The following is a 15274-nucleotide window of genomic DNA, read 5'->3' on the forward strand; positions in this document are numbered from 1 at the left end:
AGGCGGGTTCTGATGCCGGTATTCTAGCAGCCAAGGCCTCTACTACATCAGTCCTGGCTCGCCGGATTTTGTGGCAGAGATCCTGTTCTGTGGATCTGGACTCTAGAAAAACCCTTTCAAGGGAGATATTCTGTTTGGGGAGGACTTAAATAAGATTGTGGCTGACTTGACTACTGCCAAAACTGCCTGTCTGCCAAGTACCGCTCCTTCTGTCTCAAAGGCTAAAGGTACTTCCTTTCGCCCCTTTCATCCTTCAGGTAAAGCAAAAGATCAGGCGTACAACAAGCAGGCCCGTACTTCCAAACCTGGTAAGCCAAAGCCCAAAAGAGCCTGGGCGGCCTGTCAGCCAGCTTCCAAGACCGATAAGCCTGCCGCATGACGGGGCGGGCCTCCCCCTGAGGGATCCCAGGGTGGGGGGCCGGCTTCTAGGGTATACCCAGGAATGGTTGAAGACCACTTCAGATGGGTACGGGAAGTCGTCACTCAAGGGTATGCCATAGCCTTCAAAAACCGACCCCCTCATCGATTTTGCCGGACAGACGTCCCGTTGGACCAATGGATACTGCCGTATCTGGACGACTTGTTAATCCTGGCAAATTCCCCAGAACTTCTCCTACGTCATCTGGATATGACGGTCCAGTTTCTACAAGCCCACGGGTGGCTCATATACTGGAAGAAATCCTCCCTGGTCCCTGCTCAGAGCATGGTGCACCTGGGAGCACTATTGGACACATAACCAGAGGTTGTTCTTGTCTCAGGAGAAAGTCCTGAAGCTTTAGGACAGGATTCGTTGCTTCCTTTCTCGTCCGCAAGTGTCGATACATTTGGCTATGCAGGTGCTGGGCCATATGGTGTCAGCATTCAACATGGTGGAGTATGCTCAATTCCATTCTCGCCCCCTCCAGAAGCTGATTCTAGCCAAGTGGGATGGCCTGCCTCACCGGATCAGGTCTCACATGATCTCATTGATTCCGATGGTCCGTCTGTCGCTGCTATGGTGGCTCCGGGACCGACAATTGTGCAGAGGCCGTCCATTCTGGATATCCAACTGGGTCCTCTTGACGACAGATGCCAGTCTAAGAGGTTGGGGCGCAGTGCTGGAGCAACACTCCCTTCAGGGTCGGTGGACCAAGGAGGAATCTCTCCTCTCGATCAACATTCTGGAATTGCGAGCGGTCTTCAATGCGTTGAACCTGGCCCAGCATTTAATTCAGAACCGTCCTGTTCAAGTACAGTCGGACAACGCCACCACAGTGGCTTACATAAATCATCAAGGCGGCACTCAAAGCCACTTGGCAATGAAGGAAGTCTCACGGATTCTACATTGGGCGGAACGAAATCTGCCGGCAATATCGGCAATATTCATTCCAGGAGTCCTGAATTGGGAAGCGGACTTTCTCAGTCATCAGGACGTACATGCCGGCGAGTGGGGCCTCCATCCAGAAGTGTTTCAACTACTAGTGGAAAAGTGGGGCCTTCCAGACGTGTATCTGATGGCGTCTCGACACAATCACAAGGTTCCGGTCTTCGGAGCAAGGACAAGGGATCCTCAAGCAGCATTCGTGGATGCGCTGGCGGTGCCGTGGAGGTTTCGGCTGCCATACGTGTCCCTCCGGTGTCACTCCTGCCCAGGGTAATTCGGAAGTTCAAGCAAGAAAAAGGAAATCTGCTTCTCATAGCTCCAGCGTGGCCCAGATGGCACTGGTTCTCAGACCTGCAGGGCCTAACGTCAGAGCGTCCAATTCTACTTCCACAACGCCCAGACCTCCTCGTTCAGGGCCCCTGTGTCTACCAGGACCTAGCCCGGCTGTCTTTGACGGCGTGGCTCTTGAAGCTTCCGTCTTAAGGGCTAAAGGGTTTTCTGAGGCGGTCATTCAAACTATGTTGCGGGCCCGGAAACCGGCTTCGGCTCGGATTTACTATAGGGTCTGGCATTCTTACTTTGTTTGGTGCGCATCTAACGATTATGACGCTTCCAAGTTTAGTATAGCCAAGTTGTTGGCTTTTCTTCAGCAGGGCCTGGACTTAGGCCTGCGTCTGGCCTCCCTCAAGGTTCAAATATCTGCCTTGTCGGTGTGGTTTCAGAGAAAAATTGCGACCTTACCTGATGTGCATACCTTTACTCAGGGTGTGTTGCGTATCCATCCTCCCTATGTCCCGCTTGTGGCTCCTTGGGACTTGTCGGTGGTTTTGGAGGCGCTGCAAGAGTCTCCGTTTGAACCTCTTGGTTCAGCTGATCTTAAGTGGCTTTCCCTTAAGGTGGTGTTTCTGCTGGCTATTGCTTCAGCTAGAAGAGTGTCGGATTTGGGTGCCTTGTCTTGTAGTTCACCATATCTGATATTTCACCGTGACCGGGTGGTTCTTAGGACTCGTCCCGGATATTTACCTAAAGTGGTTTCTTCGTTCCACCTTAACCAGGAGATTGTGGTTCCGGCCCTTGTCTCTCCTGACCTGTCTCTCAAAGAGCGGTCTTTGGATGTGGTACGGGCTCTCCATATCTATGTGAAGAGAACTGCTTCCATTAGGAAATCTGATTCTCTCTTTGTGCTGTTTGGATGTCACAAACGGGGCTGGCCTGTTCACAAGCAAACTTTGGCCAAATGGATTAGAATGGTGATTGCACATGCTTATGTGAGGGTTGGTCTATCAGCTACTGCTCACATTACGGCCCATTCTACTCGGTCTGTTGGACCTTCTTGGGCGGCCCGCCGTGGTGCGACCCTTGAACAATTGTGCAAGGCGGCTACGTGGTCCTCTGTGAACACGTTCATAAGGTTCTATGCCTTCGATACTGCCGCTTCCCAGGATGCTTCCTTTGGATGCCAGGTTCTTGTGCCCGCTACAGTGCATCCCCTCCCATAAGGAACTGCTTTAGGACATCCCCTATGTCTTTCCTTGTGGAGCCCAGTGTATCCCGCAGCAGAAAACAAGTTTTATGGTAAGAACTTACCTTTGTTAAAACTCTTTCTCTATCGTCCTAGTGGATGCTGGGGTTCCTGAAAGGACCATGGGGAATAGCGGCTCCGCAGGAGACAGGGCACAAAAAGTAAAGCTTTTTCCGATCAGGTGGTGTGCACTGGCTCCTCCCCCTATGACCCTCCTCCAGACTCCAGTTAGATTTTTGTGCCCGGCCGAGAAGGGTGCAATCTAGGTGGCTCTCCTAAAGAGCTGCTTAGAGAAAGTTTAGCTAGGTTTTTTATGTTACAGTGATTCCTGCTGGCAACAGGATCACTGCAGCGAGGGACTGAGGGGAGAAGGAGTCAACTCACCTGCGTGCAGGATGGATTGGCTTCTTGGCTACTGGACATCAAGCTCCAGAGGGACGATCACAGGTACAGCCTGGATGGTCACCGGAGCCGCGCCGCCGGCCCCCTTGCAGATGCTGAAGACAGAAGAGGTCCAGAATCGGCGGCTGAAGACTCCTGCAGTCTTCTAAAGGTAGCGCACAGCACTGCAGCTGTGCGCCATTTTCCTCTCAGCACACTTCACACGGCAGTCACTGAGGGTGCAGGGCGCTGGGAGGGGGGCGCCCTGGGAGGCAAAATGAGTACCTATAAAGGCTAAAAATACCTCACATATAGCCCTAGAGGCTATATGGAGATTTTTAACCCCTGCCTGATTTCTCAAAATAGCGGGAGACGAGCCCGCCGGAAAAGGGGCGGGGCCTATCTCCTCAGCACACGGCGCCATTTCCTCTCACAGCTCCGCTGGTCAGGACGGCTCCCAGGTCTCTCCCCTGCACTGCACTACAGAAACAGGGTAAAACAGAGAGGGGGGGCAAATTTATGGCGATATTTTTATATAACAAAGCAGCTATAGGGGAGCACTTATTATAAGGCTATCCCTGATATATATATAGCGCTTTTGGTGTGTGCTGGCAAACTCTCCCTCTGTCTCCCCAAAGGGCTAGTGGGTCCTGTCTTCATTAGGAGCATTCCCTGTGTGTCTGCTGTGTGTCGGTACGTGTGTGTCGACATGTATGAGGACGATATTGGTGTGGAGGCGGAGCAATTGCCAAATATGGGGATGTCACCTCCTAGGGGGTCGACACCAGAATGGATGCCTTTATTTATGGAACTACGGGATAGTGTCAACACGCTAAAGCAGTCGTTTGACGACATGAGACGGCCGGACAATCAATTAGTGCCTGTCCAGGCGACTCAAACACCGTCAGGGGCTGTGAAACGCCCTTTGCCTCAGTCGGTCGACACAGACCCAGACACAGGCGATGACTCCAGTGGTGACGGTGACGAATCAACCGTATTTTCCAGTAGGGCCACACGTTATATGATTTTGGCAATGAAGGAGGCGTTACATTTAGCTGATACTACAGGTACCACTAAACAGGGTATTATGTGGGGTATGAAAAAACTACCTATAGTTTTTCCTGAATCAGAAGAACTAAATGACGTGTGTAATGAAGCGTGGGTTGCCCCTGATAAAAAGCTGATAATTTCAAAGAAATTATTGGCATTATACCCTTTCCCGCCAGAGGTTAGGGAGCGCTGGGAAACACCTCCTAGGGTGGACAAGGCGCTAACACGCTTATCTAAACAAGTGGTGTTACCCTCTCCTGAGACGGCCGCACTTAAAGATCCATCAGATAGGAGGATGGAAAATATCCAAAAAAGTATATACACACATGCAGGTGTTATACTACGACCAGCTGTAGCAACTGCCTGGATGGGCAGTGCGGGGGTAGTTTGGTCAGAATCCCTGATTGAAAATATTGATACCCTGGACAGGGACAATATTTTACTGTCGTTAGAACAAATAAAGGATGCATTTCTTTATATGCGTGATGCACAGAGGGATATATGCACACTGGCATCACGGGTAAGTGCTATGTCCATTTCGGCCAGAAGAGCTTTATGGACGCGACAGTGGACAGGCGATGCGGATTCAAAACGGCATATGGAAGTTTTGCCGTATAAGGGGGAGGAGTTATTTGGAGTCGGTCTATCAGATTTGGTGGCCACGGCTACAGCCGGGAAATCCACCTTTCTACCTCAAGTCACTCCCCAACAGAAAAAGGCACCGACTTTTCAACCGCAGCCCTTTCGTTCCTTTAAAAATAAGAGAGCAAAGGGCTATTCATATTTGCCACGAGGCAAAGGTCGAGGGAAGAGACAGCAACACGCAGCTCCTTCCCAGGATCAGAAGCCCTCCCCGGCTTCTACAAAAGCCTCAGCATGACGCTGGGGCTTCTCAAGCGGACTCGGGGACGGTGGGCGGTCGTCTCAAAAATTACAGCGCGCAGTGGGCTCACTCGCAAGTAGATCCCTGGATCCTGCAGATAATATCTCAGGGATACAGGTTGGAATTAGAGACAGATCCACCTCGCCGTTTCCTGAGGTCTGCTTTACCAACGTCCCCCTCCGAAAGGGAGACGGTGTTGGAAGCCATTCACAAGCTGTACTCTCAGCAGGTGATAGTCAAGGTACCTCTTCTGCAACAAGGGAAGGGGTATTATTCCACTCTTTTTGTGGTACCGAAACCGGATGGCTCGGTAAGGCCTATTCTAAATCTGAAGTCCTTGAACCTGTACATAAAGAAGTTCAAGTTCAAAATGGAGTCACTCAGAGCAGTGATAGCGAACCTGGAAGAGGGGGACTTTATGGTATCCTTGGACATCAAGGATGCGTATCTCCACGTTCCAATTTACCCCTCACACCAGGGGTACCTCAGGTTCGTTGTACAAAACTGTCACTATCAGTTTCAGACGCTGCCGTTCGGATTGTCCACGGCACCTCGGATCTTTACAAAGGTAATGGCCGAGATGATGATTCTTCTTCGAAGAAAAGGCGTATTAATTATCCCATACTTGGACGATCTCCTAATAAGGGCGAGGTCCAGAGAACAGCTAGAGATGGGATTAGCACTGTCTCAAGAAGTGCTAAAACAGCACGGGTGGATTCTGAATATTCCAAAATCCCAGTTAATGCCGACAACTCGTCTGCTGTTCCTAGGGATGATTCTGGACACGGTTCAGAAAAAGGTTTTTCTCCCGGAGGAAAAAGCCAAGGAGTTATCCGAGCTTGTCAGGAACCTCCTAAAACCAGGAAAGGTGTCTGTACATCAATGCACAAGAGTCCTGGGAAAAATGGTGGCTTCTTACGAAGCGATTCCATTCGGCAGATTCCACGCAAGAATTTTCCAAAGGGATCTGTTGGACAAATGGTCAGGGTCGCATCTTCAGATGCACCTACGGATAACCCTGTCTCCAAGGACAAGGGTGTCTCTTCTGTGGTGGTTGCAGAGTGCTCATCTATTGGAGGGCCGCAGATTCGGCATACAGGATTGGATCCTGGTGACCACGGACGCCAGCCTGAGAGGCTGGGGAGCAGTCACACAAGGAAGAAACTTCCAGGGAGTATGGACGAGCCTGGAAACGTCTCTTCACATAAACATTCTGGAACTAAGAGCAATATACAATGCTCTAAACCAGGCAGAACCTCTGCTTCAGGGAAAACCGGTATTGATCCAGTCGGACAACATCACGGCAGTCGCCCATGTGAACAGACAGGGCGGCACAAGAAGCAGGAGGGCAATGGCAGAAGCTGCAAGGATTCTTCGCTGGGCAGAGAATCATGTGATAGCACTGTCAGCAGTGTTCATCCCGGGAGTGGACAACTGGGAAGCAGACTTCCTCAGCAGACACGATCTTCACCCGGGAGAGTGGGGACTTCATCCAGAAGTTTTCCACATGCTGGTAACCCGTTGGGAAAGACCAATGGTGGACATGATGGCGTCTCGCCTCAACAAAAAACTGGACAGGTATTGCGCCAGGTCAAGAGATCCGCAGGCAATAGCTGTGGACGCGCTGGTAACGCCTTGGGTGTACCAGTCGGTGTATGTGTTTCCTCCTCTGCCTCTCATACCAAAAGTATTGAGAATTATACGGCAAAGAGGCGTAAGAACGATACTAGTGGTTCCGGATTGGCCAAGGAGGACTTGGTACCCGGAACTTCAAGAGATGATCACGGAAGATCCGTGGCCTCTACCTCTAAGGAGGGACTTGCTTCAGCAGGGTCCCTGTCTGTTTCAAGACTTACCGCGGCTGCGTTTGACGGCATGGCGGTTGAACGCCGGATCCTAAAGGAAAGAGGCATGCCGGAAGAAGTCATTCCTACTTTGATTAAAGCAAGGAAGGAAGTAACCGTGCAACATTATCACCGAATTTGGCGAAAATATGTTGCGTGGTGCGAAGATCGGAGTGCTCCGACGGAGGAATTTCAACTGGGTCGATTCCTACATTTCCTGCAATCAGGATTGTCAATGGGTCTCAAATTGGGATCTATTAAGGTTCAAATTTCGGCCCTGTCGATTTTCTTTCAAAAAGAATTGGCTTCAGTCCCTGAAGTCCAGACCTTTGTTAAGGGAGTGCTGCATATACAGCCTCCTGTGGTGCCTCCAGTGGCACCGTGGGATCTAAATGTGGTTTTGGACTTCCTAAAATCTCATTGGTTTGAACCACTAAAAAAGGTGGATTTGAAATATCTCACATGGAAAGTGACCATGCTTCTAGCCCTGGCTTCTGCCAGGAGAGTGTCAGAATTGGCAGCTTTATCTTACAAAAGCCCATATCTGATTTTCCATTCGGACAGGGCAGAACTGCGGACTCGTCCGCATTTTCTCCCTAAGGTGGTGTCAGCATTTCATCTGAACCAGCCTATTGTAGTGCCTGCGGCTACAAGTGACTTGGAGGACTCCAAGTTACTGGACGTTGTCAGAGCATTAAAAATATATATTGCAAGGACAGCTGGAGTCAGAAAATCTGACTCGTTGTTTATATTGTATGCACCCAACAAGATGGGTGCTCCTGCGTCTAAGCAGACGATTGCTCGTTGGATCTGTAGCACAATCCAACTTGCACATTCTGTGGCAGGCTTGCCACAGCCTAAATCTGTAAAGGCCCACTCCACAAGGAAGGTGGGCTCATCTTGGGCGGCTGCCCGAGGGGTCTCGGCATTACAACTTTGCCGAGCAGCTACGTGGTCAGGGGAGAACACGTTTGTAAAATTTTACAAATTTGATACTCTGGCTAAGGAGGACCTGGAGTTCTCTCATTCGGTGCTGCAGAGTCATCCGCACTCTCCCGCCCGTTTGGGAGCTTTGGTATAATCCCCATGGTCCTTTCAGGAACCCCAGCATCCACTAGGACGATAGAGAAAATAAGATTTTACTTACCGATAAATCTATTTCTCGGAGTCCGTAGTGGATGCTGGGCGCCCATCCCAAGTGCGGATTATCTGCATAAATTGTACATAGTTATTGTTAACTAATTCGGGTTATTGTTGAAGGAAGCCATCTTTCAGAGGCTCCGCTGTTATCATACTGTTAACTGGGTTTAGATCACAAGTTGTACGGTGTGATTGGTGTGGCTGGTATGAGTCTTACCCGGGATTCAAAATCCTCCCTTATTGTGTACGCTCGTCCGGGCACAGTACCTAACTGGAGTCTGGAGGAGGGTCATAGGGGGAGGAGCCAGTGCACACCACCTGATCGGAAAAAGCTTTACTTTTTGTGCCCTGTCTCCTGCGGAGCCGCTATTCCCCATGGTCCTTTCAGGAACCCCAGCATCCACTACGGACTCCGAGAAATAGATTTATCGGTAAGTAAAATCTTATTTTCTGCGGGGTACACTGGGCTCCACAAGGCGCCCACCCTGACGCACTTAGCTTCTTTGGGTTGGTATGGCATTAGCCGCTGACACTTCTCCTGTCGTGAGAGTGTGGTGTATGTGGCTACTAACCGTTGTCGTCTCTTTTCCTGCTACTGCATTGGGCTGGTTAACTAAAAATTGAGCTCCTGTGCAGGGAGGCGGGGTTATAGAGGAGGCGGCGCTATGCATTCTGGGAACAGTCAAAGCTTTTGAGCCTGTTGGTGCCTCGGATCAAGATCCTACTCTACACCCCTATGTCTTTCCTTGTGGAGCCCAGTGTACCGCGCAGAAAGAGTTTTAACAAAGGTAAGTTCTTACCATAAAACTCGTTATTTGGTGGCTCTGATGTTGTTGCTTCCACAGGTTTCTCTGCAACAAACCTCTGTTCCTTGAGTAAGTTGGTGAGTAAGGCCCACACCTCACCCCTCTCAGCTCTGCGTATACACTTGAGGTCCTTGAATCTTGGGTCCAATGCGGTAGCAATCAACAGATATGCAATGTTGGCATTTTCCTTGCTTGTCTCCAGGTCTGTTCTGAATTTAGACTTAAATTTGACCACATAGGCAGGGTCATCATCTGAACTCTCCGCGACCCGAGAGAGATAGCAAAAAGCCGGCAGAACCACAGAGCATGAAACATACTTTTCTCCTCCCAGACGTTCAGTTACATACCTGCAACAGCAAAAAAAAAAAATCAAACCCATTTTGTTGCGTACGGGAGACCGGCTCTGAAAATGCTGGTGGTCAAGAGACCAACAGCGGCATCCTGGAATCAAGATACCCGACAATATAAAGGGATTGCACACGCCACAGAAAAGGGGCATGGCCTCGAAAAGAAAGGCGTGTAGTCACCCAATAGTATCCCCAATTCAAATTACGCCGCACAGTAGCACAATCCCTTATTCATGTTATGACACACATTAGTGCCCCTTATACACAAAGCCCACAGTAGTAGCACCCCAAATACACATAATGCCCACAGCAGTAGTGCCCCTATGCAATGCTCTCATTAGTATTGCCCCCAGTAGTAATGCCCCCGTAGTTATGCCCCCTGTAGATATGCCTGCTAAAGATAAGCCCCAAGTTGGTTTGCCCCCAGTAGTTATGCCCCCAGTTGGTGTGCCCCCAGAAGGTTTGTCCCAAGTAGTTATGTCCCCAGGTCGTGTGCCACCAGTAGTTATGTCCCCAGTTGGTGTGGCCCAAGTAGATGTGCCCCCCAGTTGGTGAGCCTCCATTAGTTATGCCCCCAGTTGGTTTGCCCCTAGTTTGTTTGATGCCCAGTAGATATGCCCCCAGTTCCCCCCTCTAGCAGCGCAGCTTAGTGCTTACACACACACAAAAGAAAAAATGAAATACTCACCAGCCCCGCTCCTGCTTCCGGACCGCAGCCTCCATCTGGCGCCTGCTCCTCGCAGCTATGGGAGAGACCGCATGACATCTCTCCCATAGCGCCGCCCAGCCGCACACTGCCTGAGCAGGATGCCGGAGTTCAGGAGTGAGCTCTGGCTTCAGGCTGCCGCTTAGGGGGAAAGAGCCGGCGCCTGCTGGTAACACAGTCTCAGCGGGCGCCCGGCCTTTCCCTAGGTTAGGTGAGCTATGGAACTGGCTCACTTTAACCTCTGCCCCTGGTGGTGCCTAACCCTAACTCTCCCTCCATGCAGCCTAACCCTAAGCCTCCCTGCTCCCTACCCTAACCTATGCAGCTCTGTAAATATTGCAGTGCAATATACATCCCTGAATGAAGCCTATAGCCATACAGATGGAGCCACGCTAATCGTTGCTCCGTCTGCGCCGCAGCACGCCCGCTGAGGCGCACCTATTGCAGCGTCTGGAACGCACCCATTCACTGCAATGGGAGCGTCTCTTTGCACTCCCTTAGCGTAACTAGGCGCCAGATCGCCTAGACGCGCCGGGAGTGCACATTTGCGATGGAGCCGCACTAAATGAGCAAACTGTATATCTATATCCACAATTCCATATTCTCATTGTACGAGTGCGCTTAAACACTGCAGGTGTGGTATTTTTCCCCTGTAAATGTATTATATATTCAGTCGCTACTTTAGCACCTTGTGTATGTTCTGTACTTGGAAACTCACAAAATTTGAATGGTTTTGTAGTTTGACAGAAATAATACCATATTACAAAGCAATACTGTACCTTTTATCCTATAAGCATCAGCACTGGTTAGTTTTTCAACTGAATTTTCTTCTCATTCCTCATTAGCCCACAGACTTGAGCACATTTGACCAGTGCAATTTGTTCCCAGTCCTGGCCCAGCTTTACCACACAGCAGAATGTATTCATTGACTCTCTATTATAGACATAGGGGTATATTTACTAAAATTCGTATTTTCCCGTTTGAGGTCAAAGTTCAATCACGAATGACATCGAAAGTGTAAAGTTGCAACTTTTTGAATTTATTACGACTAATTTACTAAGCTGTCATATTCTGCATTTTCGGTTTTACCGATGTCGATGTCATTCGTTTTTTTTGGCAGTGTTTTACGTGAGTGACTTGTAAAACACTGCCGACTTTAATACAATGAATCTCGGCCGGATCTGAGAGATCCGTGCTGGGCTTCATTGTGCACCTTTGTAAAAAATGAAATCAGTGTTAAATTCAAAAAAAATATTGCGTGGGGTCCCCCCTCCTAAGCCAAACCAGCCTCGGGCTCTTTGAGCCGGTCCTGGTTGCAAAAATATGGGGGGGAAAATGTCAGGGGTTCCCCCATATTTAAACAACCAGCACCGGGCTCTGCGCCTGGTCCTGGTTCCAAAAATACGGGGGACAAAAAGCGTAGGGGTCCCCCGTATTTCTGAAACCAGCACCGGCCTCCACTAGCCAGATACATAATGCCACAGCCGGGGGACACTTTTATATAGGTTCCGGCGGCCCTGGCATTACATAACCAACTAGTCACCCCTGGCCGGGGTACCCTGGAGGAGTGGGGACCCCTTGAATCAAGGGGTCCACCCCCTCCAGCCACCCAAGGGCCAGGGGTGAAGCCCGAGGCTGTCCCCCCCATCCAAGGGCTGCGGATGGGAGGCTGATAGCCTTTTTGACAAAAAATGAATATTGTTTTTAGTAGCAGTACTTACAATGTAGCGCCTATGCGCTCCATTGTAACCAATGGTGGGAACTTTGTGATCAGCGGTTGACCGAAAGTAACCTCACCGCTGACCACAAAGTTCCCACCATTGGTTACAATGGAGCGCATAGGCGCTACATTGTAACACTGCCGGGTGCTGCCTGTCATACAGTACAGGAGCACACAGCCAATCAGGAGGGTGCCACAATGTGGCGCTCCCTGATTGGCTGATGGAACCCTCTTAGACATAAGTCAGAGGGGGTTTCTGGCATTCGGGGAAAGGGGTCCTATGTGAAAACATGGGGCCCCTTTCAGTGCGAGGTCGGGTATCCGTTTTGTTTTTTTGCCAAGTACCTGGATTACAAATGGATTAAAAGAGGAGCCATCTACACTGGATTTTCTGAGTATAATTTTTTCAACAGGTACACCATGGATTCTACATGGAGAAGAGGACCGACCCTCGTGTGAACATAGGTAAGTATGTGTATATGGAGGTGTGGATGTATGCATTAAAGTTTTACTTTCAAGGTGTGTGTCTTCTGTTTTTATTGGGGTATTTTTTTAGTAGTAGTACTACAGGTACCAGCGGGCCCGGTTTTCCACCGCATGCTGGTACTTGTGGTTCTCCAAGTACCAGCTTGCGGGGGAGGCTTGCTGGGACTTGTAGTACTGCTACTAAAAACAATATTAATTTTTTGTCAAAAAGGCTATCAGCCTCCCATCCGCAGCCCTTGGATGGGGGGGGACAGCCTCGGGCTTCACCCCTGGTCCTTGGGTGGCTGGAGGGGGGGGACCCCTTGATTTAAGGGGTCCCCACTCCTCCAGGGTACCCCGGCCAGGGGTGACTAGTTGGTTATGTAATGCCAGGGCCGCCGGGACCTATATAAAAGTGTCCCCCGGCTGTGGCATTATGTATCTGGCTAGTGGAGGCCGGTGCTGGTTTCAGAAATACGGGGGACCCCTACGCTTTTTGTCCCCCGTATTTTTGGAACCAGGACCAGGCGCAGAGCCCGGTGCTGGATGTTTAAATATGGGGGAACCCCTATCATTTTTTTCCCCATGTTTTTTCAACCAGGGCCGGCTCAAAGAGCCCGAGGCTGGTTTTGCTTAGGAGGGGGGACCCCACGCATTTTTTTTTTTTTAAATATCACTTTCCCATCCCCTTCCCACTGATAAACATGCACGGATCTCATGAATCCGTGCATGCCTATCCAAACACGGGGGAAAAAAGCAGGTCTGTTTTTTTTTAGCACTTTTTCACGAATTGTCAGCACGGCAGTGTTTGGCTATTGTCGGCAGTCTTTGTGATTTGCACTTTTTAGTAAATTACCGATTTCTACCAAATTGCAGGCGTATTTGACCGATGGTGTATTGATTCGTAATTTTTTCCTAGGACTTCCAAAATATTACGAATGCCCTCATCACTGCCGAGATTTTTGCTTAGTAAATTCCCGAGATGACACTTTGATGAAAAAACGTCATCTCGGTCAAAATCGGGACCTTAGTAAATATACCCCATATTCTGCAAAATGCAAATTGACAAATATAATGTGGAATGGCATTTCACTGAAAGGAAAGCCAAATGCAGAACTGTATTGAATTGGCAGAACTTTGCACCTCTGCAAATCTTCTTGTTCCTCAGTATGAAAAGTTGCTGAAACACCATTTCCTTTCAGCTCTGCTGAATCTAAGGGAAAAAGTAGAAGGGAAGTATTCTTTATGGGCCTGATGCAGAGATGGAAGTAAATTGGGCGGATGTTGCTCCAAAACGGAGTCCACATAAAAAATAATAATATATGCACTGTATGTAGAGTTGTGTGGGCCTTATTCAGTATGGATTGCATCAGTGATGTGATCGCATACTGAACTATTAATGCCCAGTTGTGCAGTTAAGTTTTTCTGAAAAACACACACCCCACTCCAATGAAATCTGAGTCCTGGCTCGACTTTTCCCGCCTGGCTCATTTTTCAAAAACAAGGCAAAACGTCATCTTTTCGGCATCGGATCTCGCATGTTTTGAATTCAATAAAAGTCCCTCCCTTGTGGTGCTATTTCACACAGGACCTCGGAGGGTTAAAATGGGATTAGGGGCTGTGGGCTATTTTGTCACACTCACTGTCATCACAGTCATCAGTGAACTAGGTGGGATGCAGCACTGTCTGTGACTGTGTCAGTGTCTGTCATCAGTGAAGTACTGTGTGCTGCAGTGTGAACACCAGTGAACGGTAAGGGCTGTAGGGTACTGTGTCAGTGTCATCATCATCATCATCATCATCATCAGTGAACTAGGGCTGTGGGCTGCAGCACTATCTATGGCTGTGTCAGTGTCATCAGTGAAGGACTGTGGGCTGCAGTGTGACCACCAGTGAACGGTAAGGGCTGTGGGCTACTGTGTCAGTGTCATCATCATCATCATCAGTGAACTAGGGCTGTGGGCTGCAGCACTATCTATGGCTGTGTCAGTGTCATCAGTGAAGGACTGTGGGCTGCAGTGTGACCACCAGTGAACGGTAAGGGCTGTGGGCTACTGTGTCAGTGTCATCATCATCAGTGAACTAAGGCTGTGGGCTGCAGCACTATCTATGGCTGTCAGTGTCTGTCATCAGTGAAGGACTGTGGGCTGCAGTGTGACCACCAGTGAACATTAAGGGCTGTGGGCTACTGTGTCATCATCATCATCATCATCATCATCATCATCATCATCAGTGAACTAGGGCTGTGGGCTGCAGCACTGCCTGTGGCTGTGTCAGTGTCTGTCATCACTGAAGGCCTGTGGGCTGTTGCAACACATTTTTAACCAGAAAAGAATACAATAATAATAGCCAAGTATTTCATCCTGACATGGGTTGAAAGAGAAACTAAGAAAATAAATAGTTGTTGCAGAGCTATTTAGTCTATCTTAAATTTTCTGAAGCAATAAATCATTTAAATTAATCAATCATAATAAATGTTCTTAATCAATAATTTAAATGAACCAATGAATCCTTTACCTGCCTTCCACTACATACATTCTCCACCTCCATTTCCCTGTACTGCCCTCGGGCCTCTGATCTAGTTCTTGAATAATGAAAACATTCTTGCTTTCTATGGGGTTGTATAGTTTATTAAACTGCCACCCTGTCTGCCACTGCTGTGAGGCAATGTTTCATAGATGTATTATATTCTTTTATACTGCCGTGTGTTTGTGCCGCTGCTCTGTTGCTTATTTTAGTAAGCCAGCCTTTGGACAATATTTGTGAACAATATTGTGAACTGTGAGGTGATCATAATTGACTGGAAATGACTGTACATTACTGTTACTGAGTTAATAATAGGTTAACAATACTGTAGGAACCAAAACAGGCCCAAATTATTTTTTTTATAAATTTTAAAAACAAAAAATACATATCCAAAACAAAAACACATGAGGGTGGTGTTGGCAAAACCAAAATACAATGGTGAATTATAACCAAAACATGGGGGTAGGCACACATATCTAAATACTACACCTTGATATATGCATATTTATGCTTATGTCCAG

General features: G+C 48.8%; 1 protein-coding gene across 1 annotated transcript in view; it reads left to right on the top strand.

Moving 5' to 3' along the window:
* The window catches only part of STK32B (serine/threonine kinase 32B), a 613395-nt gene that overhangs the window by 484726 nt on the left and 113395 nt on the right, over window positions 1-15274 (top strand). The gene's annotated exons all lie outside the window — the stretch shown is intronic.

This window comes from Pseudophryne corroboree, chromosome 1, assembly GCF_028390025.1.
Source record: "Pseudophryne corroboree isolate aPseCor3 chromosome 1, aPseCor3.hap2, whole genome shotgun sequence".
NCBI classification, from domain to species: Eukaryota; Metazoa; Chordata; class Amphibia; order Anura; family Myobatrachidae; genus Pseudophryne; species Pseudophryne corroboree.